Source organism: Chlamydotis macqueenii, chromosome 7 (genome assembly GCF_036417535.1).
Source record: "Chlamydotis macqueenii isolate bChlMac1 chromosome 7, bChlMac1.mat, whole genome shotgun sequence".
Taxonomy (NCBI): Eukaryota; Metazoa; Chordata; class Aves; order Otidiformes; family Otididae; genus Chlamydotis; species Chlamydotis macqueenii.
The window spans coordinates 38628076-38634369 of record NC_141562.1 but is presented as its reverse complement, the minus strand read 5'-3'; the positions used below and the strand labels follow the sequence as shown (position 1 = coordinate 38634369).

At 42.8% G+C, this 6294-nt stretch overlaps 1 long non-coding RNA gene across 2 annotated transcripts; it reads right to left on the bottom strand.

Moving 5' to 3' along the window:
- Window positions 1-738: 738 nt before the first annotated feature.
- LOC147600144 (uncharacterized) lies at window positions 739-6222 on the bottom strand. 2 transcript variants are annotated; one of them, XR_015259010.1, is made up of 3 exons: window positions 4378-5531; window positions 3233-3354; window positions 739-2982 (listed from the first exon to the last, which is right to left on the bottom strand). It is a non-coding gene; the product is annotated as an uncharacterized LOC147600144 (long non-coding RNA). The 2 variants fall into 2 exon arrangements; XR_015259009.1 differs by lacking the exon at window positions 739-2982 and adding an exon at window positions 5625-6222 and having other exon boundaries at window positions 2994-3354; window positions 4378-4502.
- Between the last annotated feature and the right edge of the window lie 72 nt (window positions 6223-6294).

The following is a 6294-nucleotide window of genomic DNA, read 5'->3' as shown; positions in this document are numbered from 1 at the left end:
GTTGCAATTCATGCCGCTGGAACCAGGATTACCACTGGTGATGGGGAATTGCAGTGTGAAGAAGTGGAACGGGATAAGAAGAGGGAATATTTTATTTTGTTTTGTCTAATAATGCTTATGTCCTTTTGATGCGGAAAGAGAAAAAAGAATTTAATCCAAAATACTGTCTTATATATGTGGTCTTAAAAAGATAGGCATAAAGGATCCTCAAGACTGTTCTTATTAATTTAATGGAAAAATTTGACACATTAATCATCAACAATATTTTATCTGAAATCTCAAAAAGCACAACAGAACAAAATCCAAAATAAAATATTAATAATTTGAGTGACTGTTTTTTTTCTCAAATAATTTTTCTAACAAAGCCAACTATATAAGTACTTTGAAGAAAAAGAAAAAAAGATGTAAAACTACATCTCTGTATAAACAAATTGTAGTTGACATAAAGTACATTGCTGCCACGCTGCACACACTCGGGGGAAAGGCCTGAAGTCAGTGTGTGACACCATAGTAGAGTAACAGGCCGACTGAAAATAGACTCAAGGTCAAGATTGTTCTCAGACCACTCTAAATTTTCCTTGTTCAACAAAACAGTTGTTTTTTGATGACTTTTGAAAAGCACCAATTGAAATTTTTTTGAAAAGCAATATTTGAAAATTTTTATAAAGTCTTCTTCACTGTGTATCCATTCAAAGTTTCTTAATTGGCTTCATTACAAAAGGGGGAGGGAAAAAAAAAACCAAACCAAGCCAGTTTAGAAACAAAATTTTGGAATAAATTAGAAGTATTTTCACAAAATTCTGAACAAAGGTTGTGAATCATGAAGCGAAAACACCACAAATTGTTCGTCTTAGCAGTTATATGTTCATCTTAACTGGTGTTGTGATAAAAGCATCAGTTCAAAAAGACTTCACCGACACGATAAGAAGTCTGAGAACCTCAGCTCTGTTTACCGATTGCTGCATCTGTCAGATTATTTGGAATGAGGGGAGGCAAGAAAGTCTAATTCTATATATTTCCTCTGACGTTTTAACTTGACAGAAAATCAGTAGCATAGTTAGAAATCTGTAAGAATATAAAATCTTTAGGGAAAGCATATTTGGGATTTTATACCACTTTTCGCTGAATTTCAGAGCTTTTAAAAATTACTGTTCCTTTCAGTCACAAAACAAGGAAAACCTAGTAATTTTTCCCCATAAAATATTTGTTTCAAAGAAAATTTGTTTAAATTCCAGACTCTTCTGTTAGTTAAATAAGTCCCACAGATTTCACAATTTTACTTCAGATTTCAGATCATTTAAAAAATCCCATATTAAATAATCTAGACCATTGAGCAAATAGCTTATAACGTCCTCCTGCAGCTCTTTCAGGACTAACGCAAAGTATGAGATTGTGTGGAGCGGCACAGGACACAGCGCTGTGCCATTAAGACTGAAATATGTAATTCCGCAAACAAATCCATTTTCTAATGGTAAATTCTTTCGCCTTTTAAGTTCGCTAGTGCCACACAAAATGTGAATTCTGTTTGACCTAAGTATTTCTGATGTGTTAAAGACAGGCTTATATTGTTGGAAAAAGACTATAATTTTTGCAATAAGAAAACACGCCATCGTAGCGTGATTAACTCTTGGTTTATTATTTATTGTCCGTATTATTGGTCCCATGGCCTGACCTGTTTTCAACAAATGGAGCGACTTTTTCGCTGCGAGGGAGTTCGGCGCAGATCACAGCCTACGTGCTGCTCGGACCAACCCAACGCGGGACGCGGGACTCTACTCTGCACACCAAAGCTCGATGACGTGATTACGCCTTAGGAACAACGCGCCCTACGTCAGCTGTAGGACAGGCGGAACTTCTGGAGATAACCGTCTTCCTCTGTAGGCTACGTCAACTCCAGCTATGTCACATAATTTAAAACCTCGTTCTTTAATAAGGTTCACAAGACCTTTTCAAGGTTCATTTGGAAGGTAAAAACCAGGATTGCTGTTAAAAATGGATAGGCCCATTGAGACGGGGGAGAACTAAATCTCCCTAACATTAGGCCATATTTCTGGGCATCCCATATGGAGTATTTGGCAGCACGGTCCCAGGGAAACGCGGGGCGTCAATGACTCCAGATTGAACAACAGGCAGCGGGCCAAATTAATCTGGCAAGCCTCCCATAGCGCCCAGTTGATCTACTGCTCACCTCGACTTGCAAAGAACTTGATTGCAGAGGCGATACCCGAATCGGGATGAAAGAAAACCTGAGGACGGAGCACACCGCCGCGGCGTGGGCGGTCGCTCCCCAGTGCCGCTCGTATTTTCCAGCCCTGCCTGAATGAGTCAGTTTACAGAAGAATTGTGTCTTGTTTTACATTTGCTAATTGCCATATTGCAGTGCTGAAGTACGGAAGAGCATATTCCTTACAGACACGGGTTTTATTCTGTTATATTCAAGCTGGGAATTCCCCCTAAAATATTGATGTGTTTTAACATAATTCTCGTTGTAGGCAGTCCCCGAACCCACGACTTTATGTGCGTCCGAAAAGTTACTGCTGCAAAATGCTATTTTCCTGAGCCGCGCTCAGACAATGACGTAGCAGTAGAGAGACTGTGTAACTCCAGTTTGAAGAAATTAATGCAGCTGGAAGTTGCTAAGTATTGAGGATAATATATATAAGCTCTGTTTTGATACCGAAATAGTATTTATTAGTGCATGTACAGTGTAAAACAAAAACTAGTATATTTAGAATATGCCTGAGCAACACCTTGTCTTCTTTTACCTGTTTACATCCTTTCTCTACTCTGATATATCATCAGCTATGCTTTTGGGAATTTAGTCTGTCCTTTGCTCCAAAAGGCTTCTTATTATGCAGTAATTTGGCATCTTATTTATAGAAAGTGATTAAGAATAGCATGTTTTGGTTGATTCTTGCAAAAACAGCTTCTTGGGCATCTGAACTGGTGAGATTTACTAGACTGTACAAATTGAGATTGATCCTAGGAAAAAAAAAAACTGTGGTTAAAGGAAAAGGTTGCATTCAGAGTAAAATTAAAATTTATATTAAAACAGATTACTGTTGTTGATAAAATTATTTTATTTTTACGTATTGCTTTTTTTCCTAGGGGCCTTAACTGTGAGGACTAGATGATACAATTAACACATAAGCTTCTCTCCCTCCTTGAAAAGTCGTTGTGAATCAAGACGAAATTGTTTGCTGTCTAGCAAGAGATACCCGATGGTGACAACCTGCTTTCGCTGGAGCAAAGACGAAATTCAGTACATGCGCACAACCACACGTTCGCACCATTCTTCTTGGTTCGTGGAAGGAGACTTCATCGTCCCTTTCTATTCTAGGGAGTTTGGAGAGCCTTGAACATGAAGAGAAAAAAAAAATAACAACTTGGATGTGGTAAGAATGTGTGATATGATTATAAAGGGTGAAAATGACAAATTCAGAAGGTGAAAGACTTTGGTCTGGAAGAATGTGTAGGTTTGGGTGGTGAAGAGATTGTGTAGTATGAACACTGCAAAACAAAGAGCAAATATTCTGAAAGAAGACTAGAATTCACTTTAAGACGTGTCAGGTCTTAGTATAATAGCAGTGGGACAAGGCTATGACAGGTCACTAGTTTCCTTGATTAAATGTCAGTAAGAGTTGTATACAGGGGATAAAACAAAATGAGGGGGAACTTAACAGGGAATCAGATACAGCAAACATGGCAATACTGACATTTTCATCTAAGAAAACGGTAAAATTAAGGACCCAGTTGAAGACCTGAAGGTATCAGTTAGCTTTGGAGCAAGGACGTAAAAAAGAACGAACACGTCTACAATTGCAGAGTTCCCACAGTCATTAGTCTTTAACAGCACTCAGCAAGGTGGGCAAAGAAACGGGTTGGAAGGTGTGATGGGTTTGTGACTGCTAAGTGTATTGACTCAGGGCAAACACGAACACAGGAAAAGAGGTGTTTTCCTGTGAGGATGGCCAAATGCTGGAGCAGGCTGCCCAGAGAGGCTGTGGAGGCTCCATCCCTGGAGATGAACTGGAAAACCCACCAGACGCAGCCCTGGGCAGCCTGCCCTGGGAACCCTGCTTGAGTAGGGGGGTGGACTAGGTCATCCCCAACTGAAAACACAAGACATCGCATTTGGAGGTTTATTCATGTAAACCTCTTTTATTTCTATCCCCTTAGTTCCCAAGTTGTCTTGAAAAGGTTTGTAAATTATATATCCTCTGCCTTTGTTACTGAACTCTTAAAATCTGGTGATTGTAGCGTTTGCATTTTTACTTCGGGTCACGCGGTCTTCGTCGCATAAGCAATTAGTCACTTCACAAGATCACCCTTTTGGATTTGCATGACTGCCATTCGCAACTTAAAGCTTTTTCTTACCCAGAAAAATATCCATGGAGGGAGAGAACTGATACCCGTCCTGTTCACACAGGTATGACTTCACTCTGCAGTTTTTATGTCCGATGAGACTTTTCAAATGGAACTGCCATTTCCAAACTTCGCACCTGCAGAAAAGGCCCCCCCCCGCCACCCACTGACACATTTAGATGGATGTGTCACAAAACGCCTGCTTTTTATTGTGCATCCTGTTGTTCTAAACATGTGAATGTGAACGGGAAGCCAGTCCACAATGCTGGCTATACTGGCAAGAATCATGAATAGGCTCTGGGGGTGGAATTGGAAGGTGGCTTTGAAATAATTAAATAAATCTGATTTGCTGTGAATGGATTTGGGTTTGGTTCAAACTCTGAAATTACTTATGCTTCAGATGCTCTGCAAACTGGATTACCCAGATTTAGGGTTATTTTTCTATCAGGCATGTCAAATGCTAAATTAAAAAAAAAAAAAAAAAAGAATCTGTGGATTATTTTTTGTGATATGCCCTCAGGCTCAAAGAATGTGACAGAGCATATACGGTAAGTACAACTGGATCCCTAGCGAAGAATAAGCTCCAGGAGCAATGAATGCCAAGGATGGCTTGACAATACATGTTCTCTCTTGCAAAACAGCTTGATCTAGCAGAGCAGAAGAGACAAGCAGTATCTTACACCCTCCTGTCTGAGGACATTGTCCCGTGCTGGTCGCAAAACCCAGCAAAAGTGAAGTGACGGACTCTGATTTTGTCTGTGACATACAGGGCAGCGAGTGACGAGCACTGCTGAATTCTGCTCAGTCACACCTCCTCCCTTGCATTTTGTTTTCTCCCTTTTGGTAGGAGATAGAGGATGCAGAAGACACCTTGGCTTCATTAAAGAAGAGCGTCATCCTCTAGAAAAGAATCTTCTGTCGATCTTTTCAGAATTAATCTGAAACAAGTATCTGCCCGTTCTGGATCACCGTGCAGTTTGTGCGGCCAGCTTTCAGATCCAAGCCTGCGCGAATGATTTTGGCCTTCTGCTGTCGTGAGAGTGAATTTGCAGCTGATCCTTGGAAGCTTCTGAATGATTCTGTTTGGAAACTGGCCATTTCTAGATTGAAACTCAGGTGCTTTTCCTGTGACCTCATCCGAGATAACGACGGGCAGCTCACCGCCTGTCCTCGTACGAGGCAGTAACAGCACAGCGCGCGGCAGCCCGGGCAGGAGGACACCGGCTCCGCGCAGCTCCCTGTACTGCCCAGCCGCTTACCTGAACGTCTGCGTGCAGACTGATTTTCGGTCCCCAAACCTAAAAGTCAAAATCAGTACACTCAGCACTGCTCGAATTTGCAGCTGCTCCCGAAGACAGAGTTCTTGGTGCACCATCGCGTGGCATTTACGTGTTCCTTTTAGAGAAGGACAACTTCTGAACAAAGGAAGTGCCGAGCCGAGGTGTTCTTGTCAGTTCTGCGTTCAGTCATTACTCTTTTTTTTTTTTTTGGTTTTTTCCCCCATCTGCTGTGCGAACTTTAAAACCCTCTGGGTTTAGAGCTGCAGGGTTTGAAGGAGAGCACGGGGGCCGCCGGGGATTTGAAGGTGGCATCACACTGCTGCCCAGTTTTTAATCCTTTTATCTCCGACTTCAGAACCGCTCAGAAACGGCAACTCCTGCCCCGCACCGGGGTGACGCAGCGCCCCGATGACGTCAGGCCGTCCCTCCCCTCCGCCGGAGCGAAGCTGACGTCACATGACGGAGCAAACCGGCGGCGCTGACCCCGCTCGGCGGGACCTCGCTCGCCGCTCCTCGCCCGCACGAGAAATGCGGAGCGGCGGCGTCAAAACCCGTGCGGGACGCGGCCCGCCGCGCACGCTGTAAGGCCCCGCGTCACGCATTCGGACCGGCAAGGCGCGGCGTCCCGCCTCCCGCCCCCCGGCCCCGG